The following is a 14,655-nucleotide window of genomic DNA, read 5'->3' on the forward strand; positions in this document are numbered from 1 at the left end:
TGTAAAAATGGCTATCTTGCCAAAAGCAATCTACAGATTCAATGCAATCCCCATCAAAATTCCAACTCAATTCTTCAACGAATTGGAAGGAGCAATTTGCAAATTTGTCTGGAATAACAAAAAACCTAGGATAGCAAAAAGTCTTCTCAAGGATAAAAGAACTTCTGGCGGAATCACCATGCCAGACCTAAAGCTTTACTACAGAGCAATTGTGATAAAAACTGCATGGTACTGGTATAGAGACAGACAAGTAGACCAATGGAATAGAATTGAAGATCCAGAAATGAACCCACACACCTATGGTCACTTGATCTTCGACAAGGGAGCTAAAACCATCCAGTGGAAGAAAGACAGCATTTTCAACAATTGGTGCTGGCACAACTGGTTGTTATCGTGTAGAAGAATGTGAATCGATCCATACTTATCTCCTTGTACTAAGGTCAAATCTAAGTGGATCAAGGAACTTCACATAAAACCAGAGACACTGAAACTTATAGAGGAGAAAGTGGGGAAAAGCCTTGAAGATATGGGCACAGGGGAAAAATTCCTGAACAGAACAGCAATGGCTTGTGCTGTAAGATCGAGAATTGACAAAAGGGACCTAATGAAACTCCAAAGTTTCTGCAAGGCAAAAGACACCGTCAATAAGACAAAAAGACCACCAACAGATTGGGAAAGGATCTTTACCTATCCTAAATCAGATAGGGGACTAATACCCAACATATATAAAGAACGCAAGAAGGTGGACTTCAGAAAATCAAATAACCCCATTAAAAAATGGGGCTCAGAAGTGAACAAAGAATTCTCACCTGAGGAATACCAAATGGCAGAGAAGCACCTGAAAAAATGTTCAACATCCTTAATCATCAGGGAAATGCAAATCAAAACAACCCTGAGATTCCACCTCACACCAGTCAGAATGGCTAAGATAAAAAATTCAGGTGACAGCAGATGCTGGCGTGGATGTGGAGAAAGAGGAACACTCCTCCATTGTTGATGGGATTGCAGGCTTGTACAACCACTCTGGAAATCAGTCTGGCGGTTCCTCAGAAAATTGGACATAGTACTACCGGAGGATGCCACAATACCTCTCCTGGGCATATATCCAGAAGATATCCCAACCGGTAAGAAGGACACATGCTCCACTATGTTCATAGCAGCCTTATTTATAATAGCCAGAAGCTGGAAAGAACCCAGATGCCCCTCAACAGAGGAATGGATACAGAAAATGTGGTACATCTACACAATGGAGTACTACTCAGCTATTAAAAAGAATGAATTTATGAAATTCCTAGCCAAATGGATGGGCCTGGAGGGCATCATCCTGAGTGAGGTAACACATTCACAAAGGAACTCACACAATATGTACTCACTGATAAGTGAATATTAGCCCAAAACCTAGGATACCCAAGATATAAGATACAATTTCCTAAACACATGAAACTCAAGAAGAATGAAGACTGAAGTGTGTACACTATGCCCTTCCTTAGAAGTGGGAACAAAACACCCTTGGAAGGAGTTACAGAGACAAAATTTGGAGCTGAGATAAAAGGATGGACCATGTAGAGACTGCCATATCCAGGGATCCACCCCATAATCAGCATCCAAACGCTGACACCATTGCATACACAAGCAAGAATTTATCGAAAGGACCCAGATGTAGCTGTCTCTTGTGAGACTATGCCGGGGCCTAGCAAACACAGAAGTGGATGCTCACAGTCAGCTAATGGATGAATCACAGGGCTCCCAATGGAGGAGCTAGAGAAAGTACCCAAGGAGCTAAAGGGAACTGCAACCCTATAGGTGGAACAACATTATGAACTAACCAGTACCCCGGAGCTCTTGACTCTAGCTGCATATGTATCAAAAGATGGTCTAGTCGGCCATCACTGGAAAGAGAGGCCCATTGAACTTGCAAACTTTATATGCTCCAGTACAGGGGAACGCCAGGGCCAAAAAGTGGGAATGGGTGGGTAGGGGAGTTGGGGGGAGGGTATGGGGGACTTTTGGTATAGCATTGGAAATGTAAATGAGCTAAATACCTAATAAAAATGGAAAAAAATAAAAGGCAAAAATAAAAATGGAAATGAAAAAATAAATAAATAAATAAATAAATAAATAAATAAATAAATAAATAAATAACTGATAGAGCAGTGGTGGGCTCATTAGGTCCGATTATTTCTCAAGAGATCAGCTACTTAACAGTTGCTACAGGGAGGAGCTCATGATTCCTTCCTAAGAATAAAGTTAGCACTTTCCCTGGGAGAGAGTAGGTTTTAGTAGTAGTAATAGTAGTAGTAGTAGTAGTAGTAGTAGTAGTAGTAGTAGTAGTAGTAGTAGTAGTAGTAGTAGTAGCAGTAGTAGTTGTTGTTGTTGTTGTTGTTGTTGTTGTAGATATTTTGATTTGCATTTTAAATGTTATCCCCTTTCCTGGTTTCCCCTCCAAAATCCTCCATCCCATCCTCCCTCTCCCGGCTTCTATAAGGGTGTTCCCCCACCCAACCTCCCACTCCTGTTTCCCTGTCCTGGAATTCCTCTACACTGGGGCTTTGAGTATTCCCAGGACCAAGGGTCTCTCCTTCCATTGATGTCATCTTCTGCTACATATGCAGCTGGACCCAAGGCAGATGTTCACAGCCAACCATTGGATGGAGCCTAGGTTTTTGTTTGTCTTGTTTTGTTTTAAACAATGGTGGCAAAACTCTTGTAATAACCCACCCAACTCACTCCTATAAGTAAATTTAATTGAACTTTTCTAACTGAGCTGAAATTGAGTGGACTCATTTCTTTGTCTGACCTTTGGGACTATATGGTAGATATTTGTTATTCTCTGAAAAAAATAAAAAAAAAGGTTTATGCAGAATGCATGAAGCCACTATAGCACTTATTCAGTGGTTTCTTCATGTCCCCCACACAGTGTTTATAGCTATTAAACAGTAGAGTTTATGCTTCATAGCGTTAAGACAGGGAAAATAATTTCAATGTTGATATTATAACATTTTCTGGTAGAATATTGAGTAATTAAAAACTATATGTGATGAATCTTGGTAATTATCAACTGTAGCAGGATATCATTAGGAGTTGATTTTAGCAAAATATAAAATTCTTACCTTTTTTCTTCAATATTAGGGCTATGTATGGTCTTAAACTGAGTCCCATAAGGAGTGGATGGACTGAGAATCTCACTGCTTCTCTTTTGTCTCCTAGGACCACTGTGGGTAGGTGGGCTCTCTCTGATATTACTTCATGAAAATAATGATACTCCAATAAAATTTTTCCATTAAAATTCTTGATTATATTTTGCTTTTATTTCTATTAAAACAATTTAGTGACTATATATAGCACAGGCATACTATGAATACAAAATCATGGATCATCTCCCAAGACCTTCATTTTTTTTTTTTTTTGAGAATTCGATCAGAGTATTATATTTATATTATTCTTTCCTCCATCCTCTCCCTCAAATTCCTCTCATGTCCCTCGTTCCTTTCTCAAATACATCCCTTCCATTTTAAAAAATATTTTTATTAGGTATTTAGCTCATTTACATTTCCAATGCTATCCCAAAAGTACCCCATACCCTCCCCCCACTCCCCTACCCACCCACTCCTACTTTTTGGCCTTGGCATTCCCCTGTACTGGGGCATATAAAATTTGCAAGTCCAATGGGCCTCTCTTTCCAGTGATGGCCGACTAGGCCATCTTTTGATACATATGCAGCTAGAGTCAAGAGCTCCGGATTACTGGTTAGTTCATAATGTTGTTCCACCTATAGGGTTGCAGATCCATTTAGCTCCTTGGGTACTTTCTCTAGCTCCTCCATTGGGGGCCCTGTGATCCATCCAATAGCTGACTGTGAGCATGCACTTCTGTGTTTGCTAGGCCCCAGCATAGTCTCACAGGAGACAGCTATATCTGGGTCCTTTCAGCAAAATCTTGCTAGTGTGTGCAATTGTGTCAGCGTTTGGATGCTGATTATGGGATGGATCCCCGGATATGGCAGTCTCTAGATGGTCCATCCTTTCGTCACAGCTCCAAACATTGTCTCTGTAACTCCTTCCATGGGTCTTTTGTTCCCAATTCTAATAAGGGGAAAGTGTCCACACTTTGGTCTTCGTTCTTCTTGAATTTCATGCATTTAGCAAATTGTATCTTATATCTTGAGTATCCTAAGTTTCTGGGATAATATCCACTTATCAGTGAGTACATATTGTGTGAGTTCCTTTGTGATTGGGTTACCTCACTCAGGATGATGCCCTCCAGGTCCATCCATTTGCCTAGATAAAAACTGATTCATACACAGATACACACAAGTGTATGATTTAATTTTAATAAATGAAACCTGCTGAGATCATTTACTGTTGACCATGTTTGTTAAGTGCTGAGCTCTTAGATTAGATTGCATTTTAGCAATGCTTTGCCTTTGAGATAGAATGCTTTTATTTATTTATTTATTTATTTATTTATTTATTTATATTCCAAATGCTGTCCTATCTCCTGGCCCCCACTCACAATTTTCCTCCCTCACTCCCCCTCTCCTTCACCTCTGACAGAATCCCATTCCCATATCCTTACCCCAGTGCATCAAGTCTCTAGAGGATTAAGCACGTCCACTTCCACTTAGACTAGATGTGACTGCCCTCTACTACATATTGTCAGAGACCTTGGAAGAGCCCATTTGTTTTTTGGTTGGTACCTGAGTCTCTGTGATACTCATGATGAACAATTTGAACAATAATATATGAATAACATTTGTACCACATTTTCAGTTGAGAGACATCTGGGATGCTTCCAGTTTCTGGCTATTATGAATGAAGCTGCTATGAACAGAGTGGAGCATGTATCCTTGGAGTAAAGTGAAGCATCTTTTGAATATTTCCCCAAGAGCTCTATAGCTGTGTCTTCAGATAGAACTCTTTCGAATATTTTGAGAAACCACCAGATTGATTTTCAGCGTGGTTTTACAAGTTTACAATCCCACCAGCAATGGAGGAGTGATCTCCTTTTATCAAATCCTCACCATCACGTGCTGTTGCTTGAGTTTTCTATTGGCAGTTCTGATTGGTATAAGGTAGAATCTTAAGGTCTTTTTGATTTTGGATTTCCCTGTTGACTAAGGATGTTTAACATTAGACATCTCTGTTTGTTAGTTTTTGCTTCTTTTCTTCTTCAATTTTTTTTTACAGTCCAGTTGTTATCCCCCTATAGTTCTGCCCTCTCCCTGTTCATCATTCCTTTCCTCCTCCATGTCTCCACGAGGATTTCCCCACTGCACACCAACCCACCAGACCTCCCTACTCCCTGGTGTCTCAATTCTCTTGAGGATTAGGTGCATCTTCACTCACTGACGTCAGACCCAGCAGTCCTCTGCTGTATATGAGTCAGGGGCCTCATATCAGCTGGTGTATGCTGCCTGGTTAGTGGCTCAGTGTCTGAGAGATCTCAGGAGTCTAGGTAACTTAAGACTTCTGGTAATCCTGTGGGATCTCCCTCCTTCTCAGCTTCTTCCAGCTTTTCCCTAATTTAACCACAGGGGTCACCAGCTTCTGTCCATTGGATGGGTGTAAGTGTATGCATTTAACTCTTTCAGCTACTTGTTGGGCCTCTCAGAGGGCAGTCATGCTAGGCTCCTGTTTGTAAGCCTACCTTAGCATAAGTAATAGTGTCAGGCCTTGGGCCCTCCCCTTGAGCTGGATCCCAATTTGGGCTGGTCACTGGACCTCCTTTTCCTCAGACTCCCTCCCTGCATTTTTTTCAGACAGGAACAATTCTGGGTGAGAAGTTTTGACCATGGGGTGGCAATCTCATCCCTCACTTGATGTCTTATCTTTCTACCCCAGGTAGACTCTCCAAGTTCCCTCACCCCACTTTAGAGCATTTCATCTAAGGTCCCTCCCTTTGAGTCCTGAGATTCTCTCAAATCCCAGGTCTCTGGTACATTCTAAAGGGTCCCCCCATACACACCTCCTACCTCCCACAGTTACCTATGTGCATTATTTCTGATGGCTCTCTGGGCTACTAATTTTTGAGTTAATTTTATATCCAGACACATTGCTGAAGTTTTTTTTTTTTTTTTTTTTTTTTTTTTTTTTTTTTTTTTTAGTTGTAAGAGTTCTCTGGTAGAATTTTTGGAATCCACAAAGAGCAATACTTTGAATTCTCCCTGTCCAATTTATATTCCCTTTATCTCCTTTAGTTGCAGAACTTCAAGTACTATACTAAATAGATATGAGGAGAGTAGACAGCCTATTCTTGTCCCTAATTTTAGTTTTAAGTTTCTCTCCATTTAATTTAATGATGGCTATTGTTTTGCTGTATTTTGTTCTTATAGTTTTTAATGTATGCCCCATGAATCCCTGCTGTCTTCAAGACTTTTATCATGAAGTGGCATTGGATTTCGTCAAATGTTTTTCTAATCTAGAGAGATTATCATGAGGTTTTTTTTTTTTTTTTTTCCATTCTGTTTATATGGTGGATTACATTGATGGAGCTTTGTATGTTGAACCACCTTTGCTTCCCTGGAATGAAGCTTACTTTATCATGATGGATGGTGTCTTTGTTGTGTTGATGGATTCAGTTTGCTAGTATTTTATTGAGTATTTTTGCATCTGTGATCATAAGAGAAAATAGTCTGAAATTCTCTTTCTTGTTGAGTTTTTCTTTAGTTTAATTATCAAGGTAACTATGGCCTCATAGAATGAGTTTGGCAGAGTTCCTTCTGCTTATATTTTGTGAGATATTTTGATGAGAATTGGCATTGTTTCTTGCTTGAAATTTTGGAAGAATTCTGCACTAAAATCATCTGTCCCAGGGCATTGTTTTTTGGTTGGAAGAATTGTAATGACTGCTATAATTTCTTTAGTGGTTATAGGACTATTCATACAGTTTACCTGATCTTGACTTAACTTTGGTAATTGACATCAGTCTAGAAAACCATCCATTTCATTTAGATTTTCCAATTTTGTGGAGTACAGGCTTTTGAAGTAAGATTTCATGATTCTTTGATTTTCTTCAGTGTATGTTGTTATGTCTTTTTGTTTCTAGTTGTGTTAATGTGGGTATTGACTATCTGTCTTTCATTTAGTTTGGCTAAGAGTTTTTCTACCATCTTGTTGATTTTTCTCAAGGAACCAGCTCTTGGTTTCATTGATTCTATGTATTTTTCTCTTTGTTTTCAGTCTGTAGTTTGATTTCCGTTCTTAATTTTATTATTTCCTGTCATCTACTCTTCCTGAATGGCTGCTGCTGCTGCTGCTTCCTCCTCCTCCTCCTCCTCCTCCTCCTCCTCCTCCTTCCCCTTCTTTTTCTAGAGCCTTCAGATGCACTTTTAGATCTTTAATATGACAACTCTCATAAGTTCTTTATGAGGTCATTCAGTGATAATACTTTCCCTCTTATCACTGCTTTCATACTGTCCCATAAGTTTGGCCATGTAGTGTCTTCATTAAATTCAAGAAAGTTTTTAATTTCTTTATTTCTTTCTTTTCTTACTCCCTGGTCATTGAGTAGAAGTTGTTCAGTTTCCATGAATTTATATAATTTATGTTGGTTCTGGTGTTGAAGTCCAGTGTTAATTTATGATGAGTTGATAAGCCTACAATCTTCTTGTATCTGTTGAGGCTTGCTTTGTGACCAATTATATGGTCAATTTGGGAGACTATCCCATGAAGCATTGAGAAGAAGGTATACTCTTTTGTGTTTGGGTGAAAATATTATATAGATATCTTTTAAGTCCATCTGAATCATAATCTTTGTTAGTTTTATTATTCTCTGTTTAGTTTCTGTCTTGATGATCTGTCTTTTGTGAGAGTAGAGTATGAAAGTCTCTCACTATTATTGTATGTGGTTTGATGTGCAATTTGGAATGCTCATAATTTCATGATGTTAAAAGAAAATATGCAAGGTGCTCATCATTGGAGAACATTGATTTTTGCTTCTTCCAGAAACAATCAATTGGATGAAGACCAATAAAAATGTCCTCATCTCGGTTGACATGTCAACTGTTGGTGTCATTTTTTAGATCTTGTTTAAGCAACCATAATGGAGTAGAAGCTATTAATTTTTCTGTGATTATCAGTAACTCATTGAATTCTTGGACATAGACAAAAGTGGTGCCATAACAAAATATGCAGCAGATCAAGAAGAAATCCTTTACAGGCTCTGGTGGCAGCAGAAGTTCTTTTTAAAGTTAAAAGAAAAAAATTAAAATATTTATATATTTAATACTTTAAATTCAGATATTATTATCCTTTACATGTCTTCATGTACCCCTTTACTACCTTAAAACCTCAATAATAAGCCATTTTTGCCTTCAAATATCACTTAAGTAAACTTATGCAAAGTAACAATTTCTAATTAACCACGGGGGAAGAAGAAACAGGTTTATTTTTACAGAACCACTGTCCTGTGACAACTGTATCTTATGTTATATATACATTTGTTACAAAACAGTGGATCATGAGTTTGTAACAAGCTGATGAAAATGAGCTCTTCTTGCCTCTAGGGAAGATAGGTTGAGCTATGAAGCACATTGTTCTGGAAGAATTCTCAAAGGAGAGGAACACATTCTCCTTTACTTTTTCACTGTAACTATACTAAAATGAAAATGACAGAGTTTCAGGGGATTGTACTGGGGCATTAATAGAAGTTTTATGAAGTGATTCACTTCTTTATTATCCTTATCTTTATTATGTATATTTGTATAGTTGTACACAGAATACAGAGAAAACCTCAACTTGTCACATGACTGTAATCTTCATGTCACTCTTCACTGTCATCCTTTTTATTTTTTTTTCCTACAGAGATCTCTCACTGACCTTGACAGAATTAAGAAATTTTAATATTGTTTCCCAAGTCTTAGAGATCCACATGCCTCCATTTCTCTATTATTTTGTATGCAATTTTATTTATTTATTTATTTATTTATTTATTTATTTATTTTTGCTTTTTTTTTTCTACCCAATAAATTTGAAGATGAAGCTCGTTGTATTTCACATTGTACGTTATCTCTTTTAAGGATTCTCCAAATGATTAAAGTTCCATTTGACCAAAATTGTAATATTTCTTTCATCCCTTTGCAGCATAATAAGATGTCACTTATCACTGCCCCTTTAATACATGTCTCCCATAGAACAAGACAGCCTCAGCCTTGCTATGAAGCAGATGCAGGCACTGAATCTTGTGCCTCTGTCAATTTTAGAATTACAGGAGAGTGTGCCATGATCAACAAGCCACTATAATATATTAATCATTTTTCTAAGAGATAATTTGGCCCATTTTTTCATATTTTTCCTTTAATCTTTTAGATAGGCCATTACCTCATTCTCCTTTTACTTAATGTTTTGACAAGACTGAATGTTTGATTTTTCTCTACATCTATTTTTCCAGAAAACCTCCAGTTTTATTAAAAACTATCATCCTGTACTTTCATATGAGAAGCAAGTTTTGATTTCCAATTTTAAAAGACATGTAAACAACTGACAGAGAAATATCATTTGTTGATCTTCTCCACCTCTGAATTTTATTCATATATTATTCTTGATTATAGGAAATTTTATCAACATATTTTACTTTACTGGGTCCACACTTTTTTTCTTCCTACTAAGAGATCTTATTTTAATTTTATTACTTCCATCTAAAATAGCAATATTCCAACTTCTCACTACCACTGAATCCAGGCCAAGATGAACTTTTTCAAATAAATAAAGACCCCCAAAATTTTTACCAGAAAATACCAAAAACAAACAGCTTGAGAAAAGTGATTGGATACAAAATCAACTCAAAAAGTCCCACCTCTTTTAATATAAATAATAAATGGGCTGAGAAGAAATTAGGGAAACAATACCCTTTACAATTGCCACAAACAATATAAAATATTTTGATATAATTCTAACCAAGCATGTGAAATACCTATATGACAAGAACTTCAAGTCTCTGAAGAAAGAAATTGAAACTATCAGAAGATGGAAAGATCTCCCATGTTCATGGATAGCTAAGAACAACATAGTAAAAATGTTCATTTTACTGATAGCAATAGACAGTTTCAATATTATTCCCATCAAAATTCCAACACAATTCTTTTCAAATCTTGAGATAGCAATTTTCAACTTCACAAGGAAAACACGTCAAGGCTGGATAGCTAAAAGAGTCCTGTACAATAAAGAAACTGGAGGTATCCCCAGTTCTGATTTGAAGCTGCACTACAAAGCAATAGTGATAGAAACAACATGGTATTGTTCAGAAATAAAAGTCATGATGATCAATGAAATTGAATCAAAAACCCAGAAATAAACCCACACCCATACTGACATTTGATATTAGACTAAGAAGCCAAGACACATCTACTTTCTGCTGTAATCCTAATTCTGTTTTTTAGTATTTGTTCAATTCAAACAGCTAAAATATAGGTATAAACTCAGGCAACATTCTTCAAGTATATTGTCATAAAGTTATGTAATACCATTAGAATATAGCCCATTTCTATAAAATATGGTATTGTTCAGTCGTGGCCTACCTCACCTTAGCATGATATTTACCTGATCTCATTCAGGTTTACAAGACCTCGGGAAACCAGGAAAGGGGATAATATTTGAAATGTAAATAAAGAAAATATCCAATAAAAAAATCCATTGGGATAGATAATATTGTGAACCTTACAGGACCTACAATTACATGGGAGACAAAGTTATGCACATGTCTCTGAAGAAATTTCTAGATTGTGTTAATACAGGTAGAGAGACACACCCTAATGTGTGTGGCATTATTCTATGTTCTGAGATCCTGGGGGGACAGTGAGATAACCATCCACTCTCACCTATTTCTTTTTTCCTTGGTGGCTGCCTCTCTCCAGTCACCATAGTTATATATTTTTACTGTGATGGACTATACCTTTGAATCATAAGCCAAAATGCAGAATTCTGCTCTTTTAAAAATAAAAGACTTTTCAAGAACTTTCTACATTCAAATTCTAACATCTTTTACTAGAAAAAAATTTCCCTGGATTTTTGAAAGCTGGCTATTCATTAAATTCAGGCCACAACTTACAAGCACTATTCCCACATAGCACTGACAGATCACATACAGAATATTCTGTTTGACTGGATATTTAGAGAAAAGATAGTTTTAGTTTAAGCATCTTTAAACTATTTTAAGGATGTTATGCAAACAGAAAATGGATTTGTTGTTTTATATTTACCTTAACTTTTATAGTAAAATTTTTAAAAGTTCTATATGACTACCTTATACTAATAGGGTTTTTCTTGCCTTATGTTCCTCTCTGTGCATTTCTTCTGTGTTATAGTTTGTAATTTCTTTGTTCATATATTTACTTCATATATTTAAAAGAGAAAGTACATTTTATATATAAATCAGAAATGTTCCATCAATGTCAAGAATGTTATCCATTTGAGACAGGCATGGTGCTTCTCAGGTAAAAACAGAATCACCAAATTGAAAGAATACATAAAATTCTGGCAAAATATGTCTTAAGGAAAGAGTGTGCAGTAAGCCAAAGGAACGAAGAGTTTATGGAAAGTAAATTATCAGTGTTAAAGAAATGGGGAATATTTTGTTTGTAACTTTGATAATTGGGTCCAAAATTAGTACTGGATATACCATTTACATATATTTTATTTTATAAATAGATATTTTATTTAAAAATAGATATTTTATTCCTAAAGACAATAGAGCTTACATATCTTGTCATTATTCTTTTTAGAGATATCTTGATCTGAATATCAAGAACATGTTTTTTTTAACTACTTTTCGTTGTATTTAGCCATTTTCAAGCTTAATGCTCATTATTTTATGATTTTTGACTAACACATTTATTATAATTTCCAGATTTATATCTGCAGACATATGCTTTACATGGGTTCCTAGTCTATAGTTTATTTCAAACACATGGCAATCTTCCTGCTTCTACGTCCCAAATAATAGGAGTTTGGATGTAGATATGGTAGCTAAAACATTTACCTGATACACATGCAGTTGCTAATTAAACCACCATTTCCTAATTAATTACATAGTTCATACATTGTACTTCCATTATGAGAACTACAAATTTGGTGTTTAATATCACATTATTGTTTCCTATTAAAATTTCATGGATATTTCTTCTACTTCCAAAGCTCCCATGCCTTTATTGGAATCCATTATTTTTTTTTTTTTTTTTTTTTGTTTAGAAAACTAATTTTACTTTAGATACTCTCTGTGCATTTAGATGCTCATATTTCATATATTTCTTTTTTTTTTCCCATTTTTTATTAGGTATTTAGCTCATTTACATTTCCAATGCTATAACAAAAGTCCCCCTTACCCACCCACCCCCACTCCCCTACCCACCCACTCCCCCCCTTTGGCCCTGGCGTTCCCCTGTACCGGGGCACACAAAGTCTGCGTGTCCAATGGGCCTCTCTTTCCAGTGATGGCTGACTAGGCCATCTTTTGATACATATGCAGCTAGAGTCAAGAGCTCAGGGGTACTGGTTAGTTCATAATGTTGTTCCACCTATAGGGTTGAAGATCCCTTTAGCTCCTTGGGTACTTTCTCTAGCTCCTCCATTGGGAGCCCTGTGATCCATCCATTAGCTGACTGTGAGCATCCACTTCTGTGTTTGCTAGGCCCCGGCATAGTCTCACAAGAGACAGCTACATCTGGGTCCTTTCGATAAAATCTTGCTAGTATATGCAATGGTGTCAGCGTTTGGATGCTGATTATGGGGTGGATCCCTGGATATGGCAGTCTCTACATGGTCCATCCTTTCATCTCAGCTCCAAACTTTGTTTCTGTAACTCCTTCCATGGGTGTTTTGTTCCCACTTCTAAGGAGGGGCATAGTGTCCACACTTCAGTCTTCATTTTTCTTGAGTTTCATGTGTTTAGGAAATTGTATCTTATATCGTGGGTATCCTAGGTTTTGGGCTAGTATCCACTTATCAGTGAGTACATATTGTGTGAGTTCCTTTGTGATTGTGTTACCTCACTCAGGATGATGCTCTCCAGGTCCATCCATTTGGCTAGGAATTTCATAAATTCATTCTTTTTAATAGCTGAGTAGTACTCCATTGTGTAGATGTACCACATTTTCTGTATCCATTCCTCTGTTGAGGGGCATCTGGGTTCTTTCCAGTTTCTGGCTATTATAAATAAGGCTGCTATGAACATAGTGGAGCATGTGTCCTTCTTACCAGTTGGGGCTTCTTCTGGATATATGCCCAGGAGAGGTATTGCTGGATCCTCCGGTAGTACTATGTCCAATTTTCTGAGGAACCGCCAGACTGATTTCCAGAGTGGTTGTACAAGCCTGCAATCCCACCAACAATGGAGGAGTGTTCCTCTTTCTCCACATCCTCGCCAGCATCTGCTGTCACCTGAATTTTTGATCTTAGCCATTCTCACTGGTGTGAGGTGGAATCTCAGGGTTGTTTTGATTTGCATTTCCCTGATGATTAAGGATGTTGAACATTTTTTCAGGTGCTTCTCTGCCATTCGGTATTCCTCAGGTGAGAATTCTTTGTTCAGTTCTGAGCCCCATTTTTTAAGGGGGTTATTTGATTTTCTGAGGTCCACCTTCTTGAGTTCTTTATATATGTTGGATATTAGTCCCCTATCTGATTTAGGATAGGTAAAGATCCTTTCCCAGTCTGTTGGTGGTCTTTTTGTCTTATAGACAGTGTCTTTTGCCTTGCAGAAACTTTGGAGTTTCATTAGGTCCCATTTGTCAATTCTCGATCTTACAGCACAAGCCATTGCTGTTCTGTTCAGGAATTTTTCCCCTGTGCCCATATCTTCAAGGCTTTTCCCCACTTTCTCCTCTATAAGTTTCAGTGTCTCTGGTTTTATGTGAAGTTCCTTGATCCACTTAGATTTGACCTTAGTACAAGGAGATAAGTATGGATCGATTCGCATTCTTCTACATGATAACAACCAGTTGTGCCAGCACCAATTGTTGAAAATGCTGTCTTTCTTCCACTGGATGGTTTTGGCTCCCTTGTCGAAGATCAAGTGACCATAGGTGTGTGGGTTCATTTCTGGGTCTTCAATTCTATTCCATTGGTCCACTTGTCTGTCTCTATACCAGTACCATGCAGTTTTTATCACAATTGCTCTGTAGTAAAGCTTTAGGTCAGGCATGGTGATTCCACCAGAGGTTCTTTTATCCTTGAGAAGAGTTTTTGCTATCCTCGGTTTTTTGTTATTCCAGATGAATTTGCAAATTGCTCCTTCTAATTCGTTGAAGAATTGAGTTGGAATTTTAATGGGGATTGCATTGAATCTGTAGATTGCTTTTGGCAAGATAGCCATTTTTACAATGTTGGTCCTGCCAATCCATGAGCATGGGAGATCTTTCCATCTTCTGAGATCTTCTTTAATTTCTTTCTTCAGGGACTTGAAGTTTTTATCATACAGATCTTTCACTTCCTTCGTTAGAGTCACGCCGAGATATTTTATATTATTTGTGGCTATTGAGAAGGGTGTTGTTTCCCTAATTTCTTTCTCAGCCTGTTTATTCTTTGTGTAGAGAAAGGCCATTGACTTGTTTGAGTTAATTTTATATCCAGCTACTTCACCGAAGCTGTTTATCAGGTTTAGGAGTTCTCTGTTGGAATTTTTAGGGTCACTTATATATACTATCATATCATCTGCAAAAAGTGA

This window comes from Mus musculus, chromosome 16 (assembly GCF_000001635.26).
Source record: "Mus musculus strain C57BL/6J chromosome 16, GRCm38.p6 C57BL/6J".
NCBI classification, from domain to species: Eukaryota; Metazoa; Chordata; class Mammalia; order Rodentia; family Muridae; genus Mus; species Mus musculus.